General features: G+C 38.4%; 1 protein-coding gene and 1 long non-coding RNA gene across 4 annotated transcripts in view; both read right to left on the bottom strand.

Moving 5' to 3' along the window:
• Positions 1-24,274, bottom strand: part of FGF14 (fibroblast growth factor 14) — a 382,286-nt gene that overhangs the window by 264,425 nt on the left and 93,587 nt on the right. The window lies entirely within an intron of this gene.
• On the bottom strand, positions 680-23,802 carry LOC135293780 (uncharacterized). Its single transcript, XR_010355871.1, has 2 exons — positions 23,676-23,802; positions 680-5,569 (listed from the first exon to the last, which is right to left on the bottom strand). It is a non-coding gene; the product is annotated as an uncharacterized LOC135293780 (long non-coding RNA).

Below are 24,274 nucleotides of genomic sequence, written 5' to 3'. Positions count from 1 at the left end.
GATGCTTACCTTGCTGCACCGTCTCTGTGAGAAATATATGGCTCAAAAGACACGCAGCTGAAAGTGGCTTTATTTTTTAAGCACACAATTTCCTGCCCCCAAATACATTCATCTTAATATGCCTGTAATCTTGTTAGTAGACAAGTACTGGGAAGCAAACTGCAAAAAGTCCATTAAGTGTTGTGAACGCTCTCAGCCTAGGTGCAATTTTAATTTAACTAATGTTCTTTAATAACATAGCACCTGACAGGCAAAAGTATTTCGGTTCAAAAAAGACAGTGCATGCAAAATTTAATTGACTATTAACTTTGTGAATACATAACATTAAGCAAATTATGTTATTAAAAATTAGGTTCTTACACACAAGATCCACTTGCTAAAACAATACCTCTCAGCACTAATAGCACTTAGACTTTTATACCTATAAAACTACTATTATGCGCTTACTGCACTATAGTGATGATAGTGCTTTCTCTCACAACCAGAAAGGGAAACATGAGCAACTGAGAAAAAAAAAAAAAAGGAAAAAGAAACAAAAAAATAATGGAAGTATCCCAAAACATGACAAAAAAAGGCATTTAGAACTTAGGGAGGGTTTGGTGGGGTTTTTTGGTTTTTTTTTTTTTTTGGTTTTTTTTTTTGGTTTTTTTTGTTTGTTTTTTTGGGGGGGGGGGGGGGGTTTTGTTTTTTTTTTGGGTTTTTTTCTGAAATTATAGATATTTCATTAAACCAGCTCTCAGTTTGTCCATTTACACCACAATGGAAAAAAAGAGGCCTGGCTACATGTCAGTGCCAAGTCAGACAGCTAAGTGAAATCTGCATGATCACCAGTACTTATTATCACAATTACTCCTCCTGTGCTCCCGGGTCACAAGGACAAGTGATGACCAGAGCTCCTGGCTTCCAGAGAGAGTTATACCTTGAACTGCCTTCCTACTCACTAAACTCACCATACTGAATATGTAAGCAGGTTGTTCTTGACCACCACAAGCACCTCAAGTACTTTCTAAGAATAAAAAATAATGCATTTATCTGGCTGGAATTGCAGAAGGGGGAGTGGATGTTTACCATACTAAAATGCCCTCATATTCTATATTTAACTTGCAATGAAATCACAAAAAAAATCAGTTGTGATTGGACTTCAGGTGAACACCAAGGTGGACAGTGACTGACTTAACCCATTTTGCCTGTCCTTAGTGATATAAAAATCGCCACACTAAAAAAGTCACAGGAGAGTTTATAAAGGCTTTGTCAGACCAGAATCCAAATTATTATGACTTATTGCTAAATCTTCAAGCATTTTAGGTATTATTTCATTTTTTCCTCTCTCCTTGAAGTTTTTCTACTCCCTCAGCTTACTAAGTCTTATGCAGCTTCTGTTGTTATCATGAAACACTCAGAATATATTTCTCAAGTTAGTGTTTAGAGTGTATGTCAGACCTGTTTATCAAAGACAGGGCACACTTATGCTACTGCTTCCCTCTGGGAAAAAGTTAATTGGCAATTGCAAGAAGTCATCCGTGTGGACTAATTCCACTAGATACCAAAGATTTAGACCCTTTTTCTGATACAGCTTTGCAAAATCCCAGCAAGGGGAAATATAAATTTGATATTGAAAATGAAAGAAGTATTAACAGTGACCAAAAGTTTCACATAAAAAAATACTATGTATGTATATAAATATGAACAAACATTGAAGGTCCCAGATATGAGGTTTATTTACATCCACATGTTTCTTAATGCAGAGAGAGTTCACTAGGATTGAATTACAACTATTTTTAACAAATTAATGAGAAATTATTTCCCCTATCTATTTTACATATTCTAATCATATCTTAAGGTGATAAAAGCAAAAAATTAGTCTGCCTCAGATATTTCCTTAATTTAGTCAGAAACAGTATTATTGATGAGTAGTATTCAGTAACAGTAAAAATATACAACGTGTGCAGCTAGAGAGTCAGAAACCTCTATCAACAAAGAACAAGCTGATATTTTTCCTTCAAAAAGGCTCATCCACATCTCTTTTATAATCTTCTTTGAAACCAACCCTTCAAATAATAGATTTTAAGCCAATGTATCAAATGTGGTTAACAACGCAGAGTGCATAGATAAACGCATATGCCTTAAAAAGGCAGTGTTATCTTTCTTAGTATCACTCCTGGCTTTGCCTTTTATTCATGCAAAAGAGAAATAAATTAAATTATTTGAGAGTTTTACCTGGAGCTTTAGGCATCCTGGCTAAACTACTTGGTTATCTGGATGAGAGAGTTCTTTCTACCAACCTTTTTATCAGATAACTTCATCTGTTTTACTTGGCTTCTATAGAGACACATGCCTTGTAATTTGGGATTTTTCATATTTTATTTCTAATAATTACATACGATCAGTTAAATATTCCTTTCTTTGTAAATCTAAGCCTCATGTCCTTTCATTCAACATTGGAATGTAAATAGAACTCGATACATATGGCAAATACAATAAGCAATGCATACACTTTTGGATCATCCTAAAATTTTCTCCTAATCAGGTTTTCCTCCACTCCTGTTACTAGAATAGGAGGTTGGATGTGTTCCCTTTTAGCTATAAAAAAAGCTTCAGCATCCATAGAATTATAGTAAGAGAGCAGACCTCATCTGTGCCACTTCAGTTCTCTTCTCCCCTTATGTGGGAGTATCATCAAACACAGGACTGGAAGGTTCATTAAAGATCATTTAGTCAAACTTGAAGCACTGAGACAGCATAAATTATATATTATCATCTTACCTTCATCTTTTTGTGTATATCTGCCATTAAGGACAATTTTATTTTAAATTTCAGGAGAATGTATAGTGTGTTGACAAAAATCTTTCCTGATTTGAATTCACTTCTTAGGGCCAATTCTGAAAACATGCTTATGTACTACTCATTAAGCAAAGACTTAATTCTCCTTGAGTCATTTGAATTGCCTGTGAAAGAAAAGCACAGCATCTGAAAACGTGCAAAACACAGACTGAAAACCAAAAAATATAGTAAAGACAAAGAACTTGCTTCTTTGTGCTTAAGTTGGTTAAAGGTGAGGTTTAATGAAAAATGGTGATACTGAAAAGTTATCTTTTCTGTACTTTGAGTATGAAATAATTGGATAATTAACATGAAAAGTAGGCAGAACTTTTTCCTACATGATAAAATAATTAAGAATTAATTCCATTAATTTTTAATTCAAATATTGCCATTTTTAAAGTCAGTGATTATATCATCTCACTGCAAATGTAAAGACTAAACATAGATTAGAGATCTGTATTTTAACCTAAATTTACTTCCTCTAGCCAAGTCTGTTGTGTTGATAAATATCCAAGCTTATACTGAAGAAAAAGGAGATATGCCAAACTTGGTGTGTCATGGGCTTATAGATAAATTACAATGATTTTAAGCTTATGCTTGATAATAACAGAGGATATTTCACTTAGCACAAATATCACAGAATCACAGTCTCAAACTTCTGTTTCTAAAGATTATATACACACACTATAATTACAATGAACTTTAAAAACCTTGTTTTTAAGATATTTTAATATTGCACATACATTTTTAATTTAAAGAATCACAGAATCACCCAACGGGTAGGGTTGGAAGGGACCACAGTGAGTCATCTGGTCCAACCTTGCTGCTTAAGCAGGGTCATCCTAGAGCACATGGCACAGGATTGTGTCCAGGAGTTTCTTGAATCCCCACTGAGGGAAGCTTCACAACCTCTTTGGGCAATCTCTTCCATTGCACGGTCATCCACAAAGTAGAGAAGTTCATCCTCACATTCAGATGGAACTTCCTGTGCATCAGTCTCTGCCCATTCTCTTCGGTCCTATTGCTTGGCAGCACCAAGCAGAGCCTGGCTCCACCCTTCAATACTTAGAAACATTGACGAGATCCCCCTCTCAGTCATCTTTTCTCAAAGCTGAACAAGTACATCTTCCTCAGCCTTTACCCATAAGAGATATCCTCCTGTCCCTTCATCATCTTTGTCACCCTCCACTGGACCTATTCCAGGAGCTCCTGTACTGAGGAGCCCAGAACTGGACACAGAATTCCAGATGTGGCCTCACCAGGGTTGAGTAGAGGGGCAGGATCAGCTCCCTCAACCTCATGGCAATGCTCTTCTTGAAGAACCCTGCTGGCTCATAGACACCTTGTTGCCCACCACAACCCCCAGGTTATTGTCTGCAGAGCTGCTTTCCAGCAAGCTGGCCCCAGCCTGTCGTGGTGCCTGGGGTTATTCTTCACCAGGTTCAGGACCCTGCATTTGCCTTTACTGAACTTCATATTGTTCTTCTTTGTGCATGTCTCCAACCTGTCAAGGCCCTTCTGAAGGGCTGCACAGCCCTCTGGAGTATTGGCCACACCTCCCAGCTCTGTATTGTCAGTAGGCTTGCTGAGAAGACATCCGTCCCTTCATACAAGTCATTGATGAGCAAGTTAAACAAACCTGGTCCCAGTGGTGAACCTTGGAGGGGAACTGATAGTGGCAGGCCTCCAACAAGACCCTGTGTCTCTGACTATAACCCGCTGGGATCTGCTGTTCAGCCAGTTTTTAACCCACCTCACTGCCCACTCATCCAGTCCACACTTCCTGAGTTTGCCTATGAGGATCTTGTGAGAGACAGTGATGAAATCCTTGCTGAACTCAAGGTAGACAATATCCACTGCTACCTCTCATCCGTCCAGGGAGCTGTTTCATCAAAGAATATTATTATGGTTGCAAAGTCACTTACTCATTCAGCCTTTAGGAAATGCTGAAGAATTAGGAGGGCTCATTCTTTAGGATATGCAAGAGTTAGAAGAGCCCATTCCTTCAAAAATTTTTTCCACAATTCCTTTGTAAATACATCAGCTTCATGGTGCACATTTGATTAACATTTATGCTACATTTAATTAATGTTGGATGTTTAACCCAATGTCTTATTTACTAAAAATGATTCAAACCCTAGTTTGAAAAATTATCACTAATTTCCTCATGTGTTTTTTTGAGGGCTGCCATCATTGATGCTAAACAAAAGCTTCAGGACAATTCATCTTTGCAAGTGAGGGTCAGAGCAGCAATCCTGATTACAGTGACATCATGTGAGACATGTCCACAAATACCAACTCAAACTTTGGCAAACTGAGGTACATGGATGCTTGCCATTCAGACAGAACTGAGCACATTTTAATGGGAAAAATAGCTCATGTGAAGATAACCTCGCCCATGTAAAAAAAATCTCACTTCAAGATAACCTTCTGTAGCAAAATTTCACAATCTTCCTCCTAATTAGTGAAGTGCTCCTTTAAAGTGGTGCTGTGAGATAGTCTAGCACATAGAAAAACATGGTAGGCTTGCCAGATTTCATAGTTAGGAAGGACCTGGGGTGGTTTGGTTTTTTCCCCTCTCTCTCTCTTCGTGAATTTCTCCCCTGAAGGTCTAAAGGAAGCAATTCCTATGAATCAGCAGAGCTTTGGGGCAATTGGCAGAGCCAGAGTTTTCTGCAGCAGCCATCAGACCTCAGAATACATCCAGTGGCAAAAGCTGGCTGTGCCACCACCTCCCACTGTCCACATCCTGTATAGAAACACAGCAGTGGAGTTTAAGGTAAATCCCAAGAAATTTCTGCAGTGCTCATGCTCTAGACCTGTCACAATGATGACATTCAAACATTAACTTCTGCACTTACATGGTATTCTTTGGGACCATTTATATCTGGCCAAGCCAAGATATCTATTATATAGGTATTTAAATCTGAGTTAGTCGCCCCAGGCTCTCTTTATAGTCAATAGACAGAAACAGTTCTAGGGTATGATTCAATTCCTCCTAAGGCAGGTGTTCAAAATAGGTCAGATGAATCATGCCCTAAAAGCATCTGTTTCTTTCCATTGACAGCGAAGGGGTGTCTTGGTTCAGGGCAAATTTGGGTGGAAATTCTAAAAGGGGTTCTTCTAGAAAAGCAGATTTAAGTGGTTTTTCTACTAACTGGTTTGGGAAAAGATTTTTTTTTTTTTTTTTTTTTTTTTTTTTTTTTTTTTTTTTTTTTAGAAAAGTGGAAAAAAATGTTTAACAAGCAAAGTATTCACAAGCATAGAAAATGAATATTAAAACTTCTCACTGTCCTGAAGAGGTGACATATTCAGATAGTCCTTATTTTTGGGGTGTAACTCAGCTTGCTCTTATCAGTCCCTCTTCTGCTGGAAAATGCATCCCAGGCCCCGGTGGGCCAAAGGCATGAGCTCCTGATGTTCTTTTGGGTTTTTAGTTTAGAGCAGGTTTGAACAGAGTTCAAAAAAGAAAAGCTATAGTCTGGGGAACTTTTCTGCCTTAGCTAGCTAAAAACTAATTAAAAGCAAAGGACAGCTTTCTTGTGCTGTCTGTGCTGCAGACCACACAGTCTGTAAGAAAAAATGCAGAGGAGTGAGTGCAGTTTCTGAAAGCAAACTGTGCGCTTCTTTTTTCCCTCCTTCACTCTTGGAATCAGTCTTAAAGGTGGAGAACTTAATATCCAGCATAAACAGAACAGACAATTGAGGATATAAGCATCATAAAGTTACCTGAGAACATTAAGCCAACACCAACAAGCTCAACTTGTGTCACATAAAATACTTTTGAAGTTTGGGGAGCTGAACCCTACTCATGCTCCTACAAACAGATTGACTACCAGGACTCATTCTGGCCAGGGGCAGCCTTGCTAGGAAAAAAAGGCCCTTATTTACTCATCCTCAAACCCATTCCCAAAAGTGCATCTTTATTTTTTTTTCCCCTCCACATAGCTGTTTTCCCATTCCCTAATTTCAGAGGCTCGTGTCACCTTGAGCCTCACAGCATGCCCTTCTACCAGCACTCCTCTAAGTGCTCTCCCTACTTCCTTAGGCACTTCCCCTCCTCTGCAGCCTTCTCCTGAGTGCATTTATCCCTTGCAGCTGCATTTCATCATCCCATCTGCTGTCTTGCCAGTGCCTACGTTAACCATTTCTCTGCTTGAAAGAGCTTGTAAACCCTACCTTACACCATGACTTCAGATATTTTATTAGCATTTATCTGCACTGTGCACACTGAAAAGCATGTTAGCTTGTTGCACTTGGAGGAAACAGTCTGGAGAAGTGACAAAACATAATGTATAGATTTAACACTTCTGGCTCCTTTGAAATAAGAGCAAATCTGTGGAGATTTTTTCCCCTCAAAAATTATTCTCGTCTTCTAGAACCCTCCTGTAATACTGAAAATATTACAGCAGCATAGTAATGCAATCTAGAGTTCAACCATGATTAAAATGAAGCATGCAAGTTTACAGAAGGAAGTTGCATGAATTAAGAAACTGCATCTTTTTTCCTTCCAAGGGCAACCACAGTCTATACACTTCAGGCCAAAAAAATGTCAATAATGTTTCACACAACTTAGAGGTTACAATACCATGCACCAATACAAAACAGCAAGCAGCACAGAGAACTCCACAAAAAAAAAAAAGAGAGACAAAGACAGTGTCTCATGAATTCTTAATTCATTAAGGAATGAACACACACCTACAATCTGTAAAGGAATAAATCTGTTCTGAAGAACAAGACAGTTTGGGGAAAGGAAGAGTATCTTATCACTTTCCTTTTGATCTGAAAATATATATTTTAAATCTCACTATGTGTGCCTGAAAGAACAAGAAATGAAGGTAAAAATAAAACTATAAATATTAAAAATGCTGTATGAAATCCTAATCCCTGTGAAGTTTTCCTAGTGCCTAAATGGTAGCTATCATATAGAAGAGTGAAAAGCATACAATAAATAGAATAACTTTTGTCTCTATAATATAAGATTGTTTTTCCCATTTCTAAGCCTATTTTTTCCAATCCCAAGTCATCAACTCATCCAGGCCTGAGGAAAAACAAAAGCACAAAGTAGTCTTAAATTTTATCCATACAAAATGGAAACCCTCTGGAAGTGTTCAGTGACCTGGATGGGGCTCTGAACAACCAGGTCTTGTGGAAGGGTCCCTGCTCATGGCAAAGGGGTTGGAACTAGGTGAACTTTAAGGTCCCTTCCAACGTAAACTGTTCTGTGTTTGTGCATCTATGAAAATAAAGATGTTATTTTAATTTTATGTATATGAAAAGCATTACTGAATTAACTGGAACTATTAATTTACATTCAGTTACATGCATGGTTGCATGATTCCAGCCTATTTCATTACTAACTACATTTCAAAACCTGCAACTCCAATGAATTTTCCCATCATTTTATCTTTTTCATATGATTCAAAGGAGATATAAAAGTATGAATATAAGGTAGCAAAAATTATCATTGTGTTTAACATTCTTTTCTCCTCTTGATGAAGGAGAAGAAAGTGTCAGACACATGAATGGAACAATAATTTCAATAGAGCAAGAATGCTTCAGTGGGGCTCCATGGTAGAAACATTTTTTTTAACTTAACTGTCTCTATATAGTTTTATTATTCAGCACTAAGGAACATGAGTGCTGTCAGTCATTTGAATAATCAATAAAAAGAAATGTGCCCAAAACAAACATTAAAAGACTTTATTAAAAGCCTGTAATTGGCGTACTGGGGCTGCTTCAACTCTCTGCCCCTTTTTTAGGTAAGAAAACCAGAGAGAAAGACATTTGACTTCCTGCACTTAAAGGACAGGTACTAGGTATTGTTTTTATCTTTCATAGAGTGGCTGCCTCTAGAAAAAATAAATTGAAACTCAACTTCACACCACTTCTCAAAACCTGACTGTTAAGAAATTTTTAAGCTGGCATAACTCAGGGTCTGTTACTAAAAAACAAAAAAAAAATTAAGATATTCCAATAGATATCTTACCTAAATCAAATTTATCCATCAGAAGCACCTACCACCACTCATGCTAAAGTACCATAACTCTGTGTCACAGTCAGCATCTTCTTTTGCAATCTGGTGGAATAGGACTGGCTTGTAGGTCAGTTCAATAAGCCATGAGAAAAGAAAAGGTTCAAACTGCCAAAAATTTCTGAGGAGATAATTCATTTCTACTAGATTTTTGAGTTTCCAGGACAGCCTCATGTATTGTTAAGTGGGAAATTGAAAAAAGAACTAACTGGAAGGATATTATTTTGCAAGAGATTGCTTAGATGAGATTTGCTGAGGAGATTGACATCTACAACAATAAAATTTATTTATGGTTCATGCAGCCAACAGAAAAAAAGATGAGATTGAAGCTGATTTAGCTTCAAATGCATCCTTGGGAAATGAAACAAACTGTATCTTTGTATCAGCATACGACTGACAGGACTTGGAGCAAACTGCTACTGTTAAGTGCCCTCCAATGGCCATGTGCCAATTCTGTAATCCTGTCCCTAAGAATCCTGTCTCTAGCTATCTGCTAAAGTTATCTGCTGTGCTGGTTTTGACTGTGGGAGAGTTAATTTTCTTCACAGGAGCTGGAGTGGGGCTGTGTTTTGGATTTGTGCTGCAAACAGTGTTGATAACTCAGGGATGTTTCAGCTGTTGCTGAGCAGCGCTTGCAGAGCCAAAGCCTTTTCTGCCTTTTCTCATCCCAGCAGCGAGCAGGTACACAAAGAGCTGGGAGAGGACTTGGCCAGGACAGCTGACCCCAACTGACCACAGGGATGTCCCTTACCCTATGGTGTCATGGTCAGCATACAAAGCTGGGGAAAGGGCAAAGTTTGGAATGATGGTATACTTCTTCCTAAGACACCATTAGGCATACTGGAACCCAGATTTCCTGGAAATGGAAACACCTGCCTGTCCATGGGAAGCAGTAAATGAATTCTTTGCTTTGCTTGAGTGCATGGATTTCATTTTTCCTACTAAACTGCCTTTATCTAGCCCCATGAGTTTTCTCACTTTTTCTCTTCCAATTCTCTCCCACATCCTGACGCAGGGACAGTGAGGGAGTGGCTGTGTGGGGTTTAGTTACACAAAATTTGCCCAGAAGCAATAACAGCAATGATTTTCCAAGTCTATTTTGATTGTCTTCTCAAGTACTGCCTTGGTATTACCAGCACCTCATCAAAGAAATCAAGTTCTCTTCCTTCAGCCTTTTTAGCCAGTACTTTTAGTTAATATTCTTTGTTCTTAAGTGTCAGGAATAAAGATGTACATTAGTTATTATATGTATCACTGTAAATGATCATCTCTCTCAGCTTTCTCCATGAGTTCCTCCAGTGCGTTCACATATGCAAGCATCAACACAATCAAATAACTTAAATAACTATTTCTGTCCTTCATCTCCCCATTCTGAAGCTATAATAAGGCTATGGGAACTCCAGCCCATAGAATCTCAACCAGCAAGAGCAGAGTAAAGAAAGTTCAACAATTAAAAATTATTTTTAATTTTCCCTATTGATTATGAATGGCTTTGGGAACTGGGGCAGGTGTTCAAGATTTCTAGCCAATGCATTTCTCTCCAATGCCACTATGACATCACCATGCACAAAGCCCTAGGACCCAATGCTATTTCCTTCAGTACTTATTATTTCCATATATCCTTTTAATTTATTCCATTGAACAAGCAGTACATCTTTTGCATTCTTTCTGTAGCATTACAGTCTCAGTTATCTACCCAGTATCAGCAGCTCCCCCAGTCCTGTGGTAGAGTTTTCTTTATTTCTGAAGAGGAAATTTTATCAATACATTGGGGGTGCAAGCATTTGTGTGAAAGCCTAAGCATCTCCCACACCCTTCACATTATTACTAGTTCCATAATTCTTGAACCAGATCCCCAAAAACATTTAAGAAGATTTTAGGTGGGAGAATTTGGGTGCTTTCTGTTTTTTTAACATTTAAACAGCACTTTTGAATAATTTCCTTACTTTTCTGTTGCAGGCCCTAGAGCTAAGAATATATTAAATACTTTAAGTGAATTTCTGATTTTATATTGCTTTATGAACTAGAACCTTAAGAAAATTTCCTAATCAATGCTAGATTCAATGCCTGTGGGCAACATAGTCCTTTTAAGTCTATCTAGAGAAGTTCATTCGCTGTATACCATAACCCGAGAGGCTTCGTACCTGCCATTTACAAAAGCAGATAATTAAACAAAAAATGCATTAAGCTTAATTTGCATTGAAATTAATCTCTACAGAGCAAATATTTGTTGCTAATTAAATAGCAGTTCTTAATCAAGAGTGTTATTTCCTGGTAGCAACAACTTGCAACAATAATTGACATTTTTCATTTCAACAAAAGTTCTTCTGACCAACCTGTCAATACACAGGTGACAGACATTGGAGATAAACTGTTCCCAAGGGGTAAAAGATTGTACCTGCTACTGTGAACACACATGAAAGCACGTGTTCTCCAGTTAGAGTTTTATTCTTTCAGCTGTTATTCCAAAAATAATGGACTGGATATAAAATGGCAGGCTTTTCTTGTTTGGATACATGCCAGAAAGCAATGTTCAAGCTTAACTGAAAGACTTGTTTAAATTGTTTTCACAGTTTTCCACACTTAAATATTATCTTTTGTACCATTCTTTAAATATGCATTGAGCTTAGCTAAGCTGTTAAAAAAAAAATAAAGTGCTCTGAAATTAAAGTGAAAACACAGAAAATCCCAGTTGCTCTCTGACAAGGAAATTTAATTCCTCGCCCACTGACTTCATAGGGCAGTCTGCTCTGCTTTCTTAACACAGGTGCTTGGGCCATGTGCAATTCTTAAACCATGTAAGAGAGGGTTTAGGCTGAGCTGGAGCTGAGCACAAATCTTGGGCAATCTACAGAACAACTTCACACCCATTTTCCAAAGAAAATTAAGCTGCTCTTAAGCAAGATTTTGCGCCTGTCTTGAGCCTTGTTGGCACAATTTACCAGACTCCAGCAGATAATTTACACTCAAACTTTAGGTGGTAAAGCCATTATCAAAGGAAATAATAAAGTTCCTCATATTTCAAATGGAGAACAGGAAATTACTACAGAAGAATAACACACCTGTCCAAAGATACACAGATTCCAGCAAAATGGCTCTGCCTTTGGATACTTCTGAGGTATCCAACTTTTTTCACTTGTATTTCTATGAAAATAGTTTAGCAGATTAAATTAAGGGAATCAGTAGCCTAAAACTGAAGTTCATGTTAGGCAAAATTCCTTTTTATTAAGCTCTGTTTGATGACAACACCTACTTGCAACAAATTCTGACCCCTCAGTCTCGTGTACTGCTATTAATTAAATATTTATTGACTTCTGTGATGTTAATGCATCCAGTTATGGATGCACAGTTGAGCAGAAAATTTAGAGGTATTCTGGTATTCATGAGAAACCTGGTGATGAGAGTCTTGCACTAACAGCCCAGTAAACCCAAGTGAAAATCAGCAGAAGAAAAGAGAAAGACAAGAAGAAGATACATTAGTTATAGTGCATATTTTTACTGTATTCTTTTCTTATTCCACAGAAGTTAAGAGGAATAGGAGCTTTTATAAATGTTTAACTGAAGTTGTTAAGACATCTTCAGTTAAGACAAAAAATTAAGACGGTAGTAAATTAAAAAGAGATAAAATTAATTATTTCAATAACAACTGTGATTCTGCGATCCCTTTCCAAATGCACCTTTAGGAATATAAAGAAAAACTGTCTGAATAAAAAGAAAGCAGTGATGACACTGTAATAAAAACTACTGAGAAGCTGGAGATGAAAGAAGGAATGCTACTTTGGATGAAGCCTATCATACTGTGCAGCTGTCTTGGAAAAGCCACAGGCAAGTAAGTGCTGGAAAACTGTAACAACATGCAACTGGCTTAGACAGGGAAAAGAAGGACAACATTTTTCAAATGCATTATTCATTGTAACTACTCATGCTCTTTTATTAGACCAAGTATGAAGGGCAAAACAGGTACAGCAGTACCAGTAAAAGGTACATGTGGGTATAAAAATACCAGTAATGTCCCAATAACATTTTATTAACATTTCAAAAATGCTAAAGCACAAGAGATTTTGCAACTGAATGCTTGCACTACATGAATATCCTAGGTAATACAAAGGATGTTATGTATTTAAGCTTTGCTATTTGTTTTTTTTGTTTAGGTTTTTTTTTTTCCTACTTGGATAAATTGTGATTTTTTTTTTCCTACACCCTGTTCATTAAAAACATCTGAAGCTCTTTAAATGAGAAAACTCTACCAAAACCATATGTTTGCAATGACTTAAGACACACCCCTATTTTTTCTCCAGGCACAATTTTAAACAAATCAAACACCACGGGCAAGTCAAAATACCAACACAAGCCCCATCTTATCTCTATAAATTTATACAGAAAGGAGCCAAAAATGCTTTTAATTTACCTTTGATAGCAACTGTAAAGAAAAATGAATGGCCAGAAGAAATGGGCATCATTCCTTGTAAGTAAAAGGAAAAACTTACAATAGACCTTATTGTTCACAGCCATATAATCTTTGACTACTACTGAGTGTCTTTAAATGTCAGAGCATATAAGCATTTAATTAATATGTTCATATTTATAGCTTTCCCTGTATATTTCCATGGGCATACTTAGAATAATGTTCTCGTGCTTCTGCAGCAGGGGAAAAAACTCCCACTGGTGAGGTAAGAACTGCACCACACACTGGAGACTGCAGAACCACTTGGAGCCTTGCTCGGATACAACCGATGTTCCTACAGTGCAGTTACCATAGAGGTGTGCAAGGAGAATCATTCGGTATATCAATAAGGGGCTATTTTGAGCAGTGGAGATGCACAGATTAAAGTCAGAACTTTAGAGAAGGATGATGCAAAGAAGAGTTTCATTTTGAATTTTTTGGAAGACACTAATGTCTGCTTCCAGCATGAATGTGATCTATTTTATGTCGAGCCAGTATTGCAAGCCAGTACTATAGCTGGGGAAGAACAGAACTTCAAAATGAAAACTGGTTTCAGCTTCAGGCTGCAGTTCAGTAAATGTAACTCTAGCTAAATTTAGCTTTTCCTTTTTTATAAAACCAGGAACCTGTGCAACTCTATCAAAGTAGTTGGGCCATTTTTTTTTCATTTGATGGCAAATGATGCTGGTGCCAGGTAAAAGAAGTTAATGCTTCACTGCTGAACTAAGAAGATCCTTTATAAAGAAGCTGAGAAGGAGTAGAACAGTGAAATGGTTGTGAAAAAGCAGATTGAAAGGTTGCGAGAGTGTAAAAGGTAGCTGCTGAAAGCACAGAAAGTTCTATAAAGAGAAAAATTAGGTTATTTTACAATCATGAGAGAAGGAATGTTTTTGTCCTAAGTTGGAATGCATTATTTTTTTTTTATTTACTTTATTAAAATTCAATTGGATTCAGGTTTGGGCTTCAGGTAAGTTAGCCAAAAAAATCACCTGAAACTTAAGGTTCTTAAACTATTCTTTTTTAACTCACACACCACTGTTGCTGACAAGACCTTGTAAAACTATTCTATACATTGACAGATGCAGTTTCTTAAAAGAATGACATTCTATACTGCAGCAAATGATGCAGGAAATACAAGATTGTAAGGTGTGGAGATTGCCATTAATAACAGGGCAGCAAGAATACTATTTTTAGTATTGACAATTTTTAATAGTTTGGTTTATTTGTTTTTGCCAGTACTTTAGAATGTAGAAAAATTATTTTTTTTTACTATCTAAAATGAAATTAATATGATTGGGTGCAATGTATATGCGTTGATACGTACATGACTTCAAAAGTGGTCAATCTTTAGAAGCTCCCACTGTGTCAGATTCTGGATTCACTGTCTGAGACACACAGCACAACTCTGAGCACCATGAAGTGTCCTGTCTAACCAGTAATCCAGAAAGTCTCCTAAAAGTCTTCTTTTATATTAGCCAGCAGTACATTTAATGGCACTTCAAACCTATATTCCTGCCTGAAATAATTAACTTTCAGAATTAAATGCCTACAGATATTTCTGAACCATATTAATAGCACATACTGCACACCTTGGAAAATGCTATATATTTAGATGTCTGAAAATGAGATTATGACATAACTGAGTAAAAATCTGTTCCCAGCATTTTTGTTGACAAAGGTCCCAACTCTGGATCCCACACAAAAAAAGATGGTTTTGCAGAACTAGAATATGACAAAGTTTATCTTTGTGTTTCTCCCTTTCAGTGTGACTGTGTCTAAGACAATAAGCAGCCAAATTTTAGGAATATCTATCATATAACACCAGAATGGATTTTTAAATTATTTTTATAATAACCTGTAATAAAGATGTTGACACATTCTTGAATTTTTTTCCTTAAAAACAGTCAAATTCTTAAATCTTGACATCTTAAAATGTATATTTTTACTACAATCCATTGTTATCAGTGTGTTCAATTAGTTTGTGTCAGCTAGTTTGCAAGCAAATAATTAAAAGCAAAGGGTAAAGCTAAGAAGGTGGGAAGAAATGAAATTAAACTATTTACAGCAACTTTAACACCATCTGCTAAGGTACATAAAGTCTCAAAAAACAGAATAAACTAGCCAATAATTAATCATGCTACATAAAATTCAGAACTGTGTTGTATTTTTTGTTAAAGGCAGTAACAGGCAAGTATAGGAGATCAGTATTAAACTAGGTGTAAAATGACATGGGTTTACATATTCAATATTATTTAAATTCTGGTTTTGGGTGTCTAAGCAGCTTCTTTGGAAGGAGAAGTTCAGACATCCTCACTTCAGTGTCCAGCACTCGGCAGTTACACAAAGAGGTGCTGGAGCATAAGCCAACATCTATTTTTAGTACAATTTCACTGAAGGAGGACTTCACTAAAAGGAAGAAAAGGAAGTTCAGATAGGATGAAACTACACATGAGGAGTCAACAAGTCACGCTTTGGGTTTCGCCAGTCTTTGCAGGAAGAATTGAAATAGGTGGGCAAAATTTTTGATCACCAGTAAGGTCCCCTTACTCAGCATCTAGAGCATATTTGGGCAGGGTAAAAGGTCAGAACCTGTCCAAGCCACACAGGTGAAAAGTCAGTCTTGAAAATTGTGAGCATTTTTGTTGCCCTGTGTGCTTCATGGTGCTGAGCAACCATGTACTCAAAGGGCAACTTTGCTTAGGATTTTTTGCAGAGGACTGGAAGGAGCTGTGGCACGGGCAAGCTTCCTAATGCCCAGGGCCACAGAAGAGACCTTCAGCATGAGAATAAAGCCACTACAGAAAATACTGCTTATCTGGAAAGCAGCATGTTTACAGCCAGTGTGTTTGTTCCCGTGTACCATCCCCCTTCCTACTAGTCAGACCATTTGCTAAGTACTACATGAATATGAAGAGAGCGGGGCAATCAGAGAAAACCACTGTATGTTTGTGTACACTCTCCCACAAGACTAACCAAAACTAATTTTTTCAACTTTGGACCTATTCCCCAACATCAAACAGAAACGTGTCTCCTGCTGAACTGGACAGAAGCATAACCAAGATGCAGAAAAGGTATGATGAGTTGTATGTAAATCCAGCGGAAGGAGAATGTTCTGCAAGGGCAAACATTAATTTCCTTTCTCCACATCCAGCACTTTTCCACTTCTCTGCTCTTCAGAATAAAGGGCAAATGCTCCCAGTATTGTGATTACCCAAGCACTATCATTTTCATATAACTGTATTGTTATTATGCATAATTGTAATAAGAAAACCTGGACAGCACGCCTGCATGAAGTGCTTGAATCAGCTTATAAATGTTACTGTACTACACAAAAATTACATGGCCTCTGTCAAATCAAACACATTGAAATCTACATTAAGCCTTAATTCTCTGCCTAACAGCCACTAAGCACTCCAATTGCACAAAATGTAAAGTCCATTACAGATGCTTATTAAGTTTAGAAACCTTCCATCACCAAATTTAGAGTTCCCTTAAAAGGGGTCTCAGCTGTCTGTCCAGTTTGATATTATTTTGCCACCAAGCTCACTGGAAGGTTTATAAGCAAGGTTTCTTGTGAAGTACTCCAGTGAAAGAAAGTGAAGAAAAAGCTAATACATTTCTTAGATTTCTTTACAAGTTATGCAGTAGAATGTACGGTCTGTGTGATCCTGACTTTTCAAGGTTAAAGAGAGAAGGTTTGAGCATGACAGTATTTGGAAAGAAATGCGGTGATTATCTGTTCCACAGTGTAAAAAGGAAAAAACTGCTGTGTGGCATTGCCAGGCATCCAGCAACTCACTGCAATTGCAGATTGCAGCATCAGACAGGAGGGCAACTGGCATCCCTTCTGGGTGAACACCTGCAGTATAACAGAAGAGTTGTGCTAATGGAAACATCTGAAAACTCACTGTAACATCTATTCAGTCATGAGTCTAAAAATCCATGATAGCCAGGAAGTAATTTCAATTTTTTATAGCCTTGCTATTTGCAAAGACAGCAGACTTTAGCAAGAAAACAGGAATATAGGATGTTTCTAATCAAATTCCAGGTACTCTTAAGAAACTCTCATTTTTTTCTTCAATATTCCAGAGTGCTTACCAAAGAACTTCCCACAACTCCAAAGTTTTGAGAAAAAGAGGGATAGTTAAAACCAGAATCCTAACTGACCTTTTAAATTACCAGATCTGGGCAGTGAATCCAAACAGGCCTCCTGAGGTTGAGCACTGAGCTCTGCTCCAAAAGAGAGCAGTTCTCTGCAGATCTCAACTATCAGAAGCAGTTCAAATCTAACTATGACATTTTTCTGGTACAGAAATAGTAGCCATTTTAGAGCATTCTTGTAGGCAAGGCCTCACTCGTAGCAACTGATCTGTGGTAGCACAGCTATAATGATTTCACCAGAATAAGCAGAATAAATTCTTAAACCCAACTATCAGCACAAATTCATCAGTTTTTTGGACCAATCTAGCTGCAAAGCCACAAAAGGCTCATAGGGTCTAAAATATTCAGCATTGCCTCATCTAGTGGAGACAGAAGCTTTTAGGAAGAAAACTGGCACATCCAAGACTTCACTGAGATGTAAATCTTCCAAGGTTAAAACTGAAGATGAAGCCTGGAGTTAGTTGATGCCATGGCAGTGACAAAAGCTGTTGTGCTAGATTAGGTGATATTGTCTCATGGGTTTGGAGAAAGGCTTATCATCAGCCTTATGAGCCCTATAGGAAATTAGGAATTTATGAGTCCTCTGCTCTTACCATGGCACGTTGGGGTGCAGATGTACTCCTTTCCTCCATGTGAGTGGGAACAACTGTCACATTCAGAAACAAGGAAAAGATAGTACTGAGGATACAAAGTGATACTGCTATTTCAGGTCAGACTGAAAAGAGTTCTGACTCAAATTATGGGTGGCTGGAAATAACATAAAGACACTTGTTTCTATTTGTGATCACCTCAAGAATGGGCTGACTGCTTCAGCACCTGGATTTCAGCATTTCTTGCGCTCTGGTGGTGGAGCAGAGCTCACAGCAGTATGAGATATATTGCCCAGGATGCTGGATAATGTGATTTGGTATCTAAAAGCCAGATGCCTTTCTAAGGCATCAGCAGATATGTGTGACTAGGAGAGATTAGGTATGCTTCACACAATTTCTCTTACTACCACAGCTGCCTATCTTGTGCTGATGCAAAGAAAATCCTCCAGCCTTGACCCAGCTGGTTACCCTCAGTCTTCTTCTGCCACGAGTGGATCAAACAAGGTGATGAGCAAGCCCACTGCCCAGTTCAGCAGGAACATCAAAAGCTTACAGTGCCTGTGCTTGCCCTGGAGAAAGCACAGCCCAGTATTTCATGTGGGGTTTGGGGCCTAATTCCAGTCCCCTGGAAGAGTTGGAGGGATGAGCATGAACTGCCCACTGCCCCTCATGGGACCACCTGTGTGGTGTTGTTTTTCAGGGAAGCTTTGTTCTTGGACAGATGAAGAGCCACAGGCCATCCAAGAGAGACCCAGACCCCTTGCTTTGGGGCAGTTGTGTGAGTCACCTTATGTTTAATACTCACGCCTCCTGCACACCCTGCTGTGGATTTGGGCCCCACAGAGCCACCTCTTTGCTGCAAAAACAAAAGAGAGCAGCAGCTCTTACATAAAGGGCTGGAGATGGGCGGTGGAGGAGGGACAGAGGTGTCTTCCCATAATATCCTGTCTCGGGGAGTCTGCCAGGAGACAAAGCAGGCTCTCTGGAAGCAGTTCAGCTTCCTGTGTTGTTGAATAGGTCTGAACCTACTGTGTTCCTACTGTCTCTCTTTAGACTTGAGAATTATTAGGTATGGAACAATGAAATTTTGCCCAAATGAGCTCTGCTGCGCAGATTTGCAGGAGGAAGTGCACCTTTATGTATTGTCATAAGAAAACAGATCAAATAATCTCACTAAATGAGTTAACAGTCTCTGGCACACCTTCAAGAGACACACAGTATCTGAAACACACCACTTTTATGGGGTTTATCCTTTCTCCCCCGCCACAACAAGGCTCAGATCACAGACAGGTAAGTGCCCAGCTTTCATTTAAGCCAATTCTGTACCTTCACTCACAAACAGCCTTTTTGGGGTGCAGCCTGTGACTCAGCAACAAAATGAACAACCAGCTGATTACTGATTATCTATTTAGTTATTCTGAATTTAATTTTTTTTTGCACTGCTTTTGATTTGACAATTTCCTTTTATGAAATTTCCTTTGGTGAAAAAGAAAGCACCCTACAGATTCTCCAGTAACTGAGTAGCTACAGAGTATAAACAAGCCCTGGAAGAACCACTCTGTACAATTATTTGCAGGAAAAAACCTAACAACCTGAATAAACTTGAACATATCAACCTGAACAGCTAAGTTTCATTGCTTCAGAACAGCTGAACCTCTTAAAAATCTTTGAAAGGATGTCAGAATTACACAGTGGTTTTTATTACTTTTAGGTTTAGTAACCAGTGTGTTAAGAGCTACTTCCCAAAATTGAAGGGGCACTTACAGCAGAAATGCTTTTCCCTTTTGGACAGCAGTAATCTATTGGCAGGGCCACCACTGTCAAAACACACTGAACCTGTTCTAAATAAATGTAGGAAATTAAGGATGGGGAAAAAAATAGTTTACTCTTGGAATTTTTTTCTCATTTTTTCTAATTCCATGTTTAGCTTATGCTCCTTACACTGAAAAAAGTTGGAGCATGAATCCGAGCTTCAAAATATATCACCAATTTTTCTCTCACACTCTTCCAGCCTGCATCCTATTACATGGCACAAACATTTAATGACACAAATATTGCTTGTCATAGAGAATTATTTCCAGACAAAAAGCTATTAAGAGAATCCATCTAATGATATGAGTAATGTGACACACAGTGACACCATTCCTTTGAGGCCTTTTTCTGTATTACTGGCTTTCCCAACTGGCTTTTAAGAGCATGATGAGCCACTTACTGATTATGACCAATCTCATCAGCACTAACAATGTCCTCGAGACTCAGTGCTATGTCTCCTTTGAAATACTTCTATCAATAGCCAAGGATCACATTGTAATTAGCAAAGGCATCAGAGGTAATTCAAATTATTTTGTAGCCTATTACAATTACTTTGGATATATTGCATTCTTTCCTGGTTGCAGATGACCCAGATGTGCCCTAAACACTTCAAATTTAACACCTCTGACTTATACAACACTTGCTCAAAATGCAAAGTGGGATACCTTTTTTAGGGCTGTCCTGGTTTCAGCTGGGATAGAGTTAATTTCTTCTCAGTGCTGTATTTTGGATACAGAATGAGAATGACATTGATAACACTCTGATGTCTTGGGTTTCTATAAGTTCATAGTAAACCAAAGGAATGGGGGTTTTTTGGCCCTCCTGCTCTGGCACTGAGGACGTCCACAAAAATACCCAAAAACTCAATTAAGAGGGAACACAGCTAGGACAGGTGATCTGAGCTGGCCAAAGGGATATTCCACACCATGGAACACCATGCCCAGAATATAAACTGGCAGAGTTACATGGAGGGGGAGCCAACCTGGGTTCAGAAATAGGGCCTGCATCAGCCAATAGTTCATGAGCAATTGTATTGTGCATCATGTGTTTGGATTTTTCCCTTTCCCTTTTTATTACCTTTATTAAAATTATTTACTATTACTATTTTATTTTACTTTGCTTTCAATTATTAACCTATTCTTACCTAAACACTCAAGTTTTACCTTTGATTCTCCTCCCCTGCCCACCAGGGCAAGGGGTGAAGAGAGGGAGGTTGGGTGAGTGGCTGATGCTGCTCAGTTGCCAGCTGGGCTTAAACCACAGTAACAGCTTATACATTCCTAGAAAGAACCTATCCCATCACCCACAGCAGCTGAAGTTAAGCACTAGATGGTGTTTTCTTCTCTTTAAATTTCTATACAGGGAATTTCTTTGCAAGCCACATTGTTTGAATACTGGGTTGATGCACTGAGAGTTATCTCAGTTTCTCTGAGGAATGACTGTGACCTTGAGCAAAAGATTGTCATATTCCCCACAACTGCACAGCCATAACCAGATGCCTTTTGTAGTAGTCCACCAACATGTTGTAGTCATGACTACTGTTAGGACTCCAGTTCTTTCTCTAAACCATACCTTGAACATTAATTGTTAATTAATGAAAAAGTAAGTAGGCATCTTTCTAGTGAAAGCTGCCTGCAAATTAACAGTTTCAATAAGATATTGGATAAATTATTTAGATTTTTGGACAGCGTAAATGTTCTGAATTGAGCAGTATGTACAAGGAGAAGTTTTCAAACATCATTACTATTCCTAAAAAACTACCAAGCCTCCCAGATGCCTTAAAATGTATACTCTTGATTTTATTTAAAAAAGAGCATCTTTAAGATTTACCGCTATTTCACAGGTCAGAAATTAGTTGAACTCTACAGACTGCTTATGAGAAGATAAGCTTAAATGGGGCGACTTTCCTCTCTCATCTTCTTTACATGCATCCAAAAAATGCCTTTCTGAGCCATAAAATCGCCCCTTAGCAGAAACATACCACTAACAAACATCAGGGGCTAGTTTTCAAGAAGAAGAAGAAGAAGAAGAAAGGGAGTTTAAGCTGTTATCAACCTCAACCCCTGAGTTCCTCATATCACTCATTCTTCCTCATCCTCTCCCTTCCCTGCCACAGTCCTGCCAACTCAGCACTTCCCAGGTGCTTTGCAGCCCACAGGGAGAAGCAGCAGAGCCACTGCACAGCCAGGGCTGGGACTGCATGGGCACAGGTACACACCGCCCCTGGCCCAGGAGCCGGGTCGTGTCAGACCATCTCCAACACATGACCCACACAGGCCCACAGTGTGACCAAAAATCTTGATGAGACCCAGCTAACTCCATCGTGTGATAATTAAACTTGTGACAATTAAATTTCCTTTTCCTACTCACAGACATGAAAAGAAAAAATTGAAATCTCTCCCAAAGCAGGCCCTGAGCACATGCTGCTTGCTGTCTGCATCTTCATTGCCAATGAGCCTCATTTGTTGCCCAGTTCAATGTGGGGAAGCTGAACCATATGCTCTGTGACCATTAGTAAACCCATAGCACTTGTCCATAAGAAAAAATTCTGTGGGAATAGACATGAAATCTAACACTTTTCTCCCAAGAAACCTCATTTATACTCCTGCACTGTGTATGGGGGAAAACATTTCATAAACAAAACACCCTTCTATGACCCCAGACCCATTGAAAATTGACTAGTCCAGCACTGGGTGAGAGGAGGATGCACAGGAAGAATATTGCAGAAATGCACCAGAGCAACAAATCATTGTGAATAATTTAACAGCCACCAGAATACCACATCCCTTTTCTCACACACCAGATTCATCAATTTCAGTGTCTTCAGATCAATATCTTCATGTTTACGGACTGAGGAACTCTGCACTCTCATCAGGCACTGCTTTAAGCAGCTGAGACTTTTAAAGCAGGGACAAACACTGCAGAACAGCTATGCTGTACCATTCTGTTACTATTATTTGTTTTCTCAGTATGCTTCCCAAGGGATAGAAGTGCACTCCACAGTGTACAAACAACATCAAACCATTATCTTCAAAGCATGATAAAGACACCAAAGTGAAACACAATTCTGAGGATGACCTTTATGTGCTATTATCTGCAGTGCAGTAATTAATTTTATCTGCTATGCACAAATGAAATGAATGGAGTCTTTTCAAAATATGTGAATGAATAGAAGAACAAGTGAATAAATAAATTAATGGAAATCATATGAAGCCTCTTCCAATAAATCTCCCTTTGTTTCACTTTGTGAAGCTGTACACAGGGGCAAAAAATGAAAGACAACCCTATGTCTGTGTTTTGAAGTGCACACTTATTCACTCTGAAGTGTTACAAAGACTATTTTGGCTTCAGATGATGCCAAAAAAACCTTTTAACAAATGGGCCTTGATTCAATCCATCATCTAATATCAGGGAACAAAACAACCCGGATGTCATTCATGATTTCAGACATCAGGAAAAAGTCCACCAGGATTTGGTGGCTCAGGTATTTCCTGGGTAAGAGTGGGCTTGGTGGACTGTGCCACTTGTCACCTGTGGGTGACAGGTCTAGCTTATAATGCAGTCAACTAGGAAGCCAGGGAAGAAGGTTCTGGACAACTATTATTAGGCTGTAAGGTAAGCAGCTCAAACAACTGCTTAAAATGTAAAGTTTCTAACAAAGCAAACCACAATTTTACACAGCCTAGCTATTCTTAAAATAGACCAACACAGGCAGATGTCACAGACAAAACCCAAACTAGCATTCTTACATGCATTTTAAAAAGGGCTTTCCTATCCCTCCTCCCCAAATTTTAGCAACAGAAATGCTTCTGACCTTAATCCAATGTTATCAGGCCTTGTATTTCCCAAAATAAGTCCTAGAAAGGAATTAAGCAGAGCCAAGAGATTCATTTGGCTTTGGCTTTACAAATACCTTGACTCTGCCTCCTGATGAGTACTAGTCATCAACACCTGTGACCAGTTTTAAGGTAATAGTGCACCAATTAATTACAGGTGCTCAGAGATTTTTTTTTCCCATCAGAAGTATAAACACTTTTTAATTTGTTACAAATATGGAATTTTTATGTTATCTACCTTCTCCCTTTTCCAGTAAAATGAATATCATAAAGAGGCTGAGTTTTCTCAAAGAAAGGGACAGTTCACTTCAAAATGTCACTTTAACTTCTGCAGTGGCATAACAATAATGACTGAGGTCACTTTTCATCTTCCTTTTACTGATCCATTCATTGGTAGGAGTGAGACACCATGAAGTGTTCTGGGCACACTCAAGTCCTCTTTACTGTTCTTAACTGCAGAAAAACTATTTTTTAACCTCAGGGCTCAGCCACACAGTGCTATGTGGTGCTAACTCCACAGTCTGAAGTCATTAAAAATTTTGAGGATCTAGTCTAGGGATTGCCTGCACATTAGGTC

The sequence above is a fragment of the Passer domesticus genome, chromosome 2 (assembly GCF_036417665.1).
Source record: "Passer domesticus isolate bPasDom1 chromosome 2, bPasDom1.hap1, whole genome shotgun sequence".
In the NCBI taxonomy this organism is placed as follows: domain Eukaryota; kingdom Metazoa; phylum Chordata; class Aves; order Passeriformes; family Passeridae; genus Passer; species Passer domesticus.
Note: the sequence above shows the minus strand (reverse complement) of the source record. Positions and strands in the feature narration are given on the sequence as shown.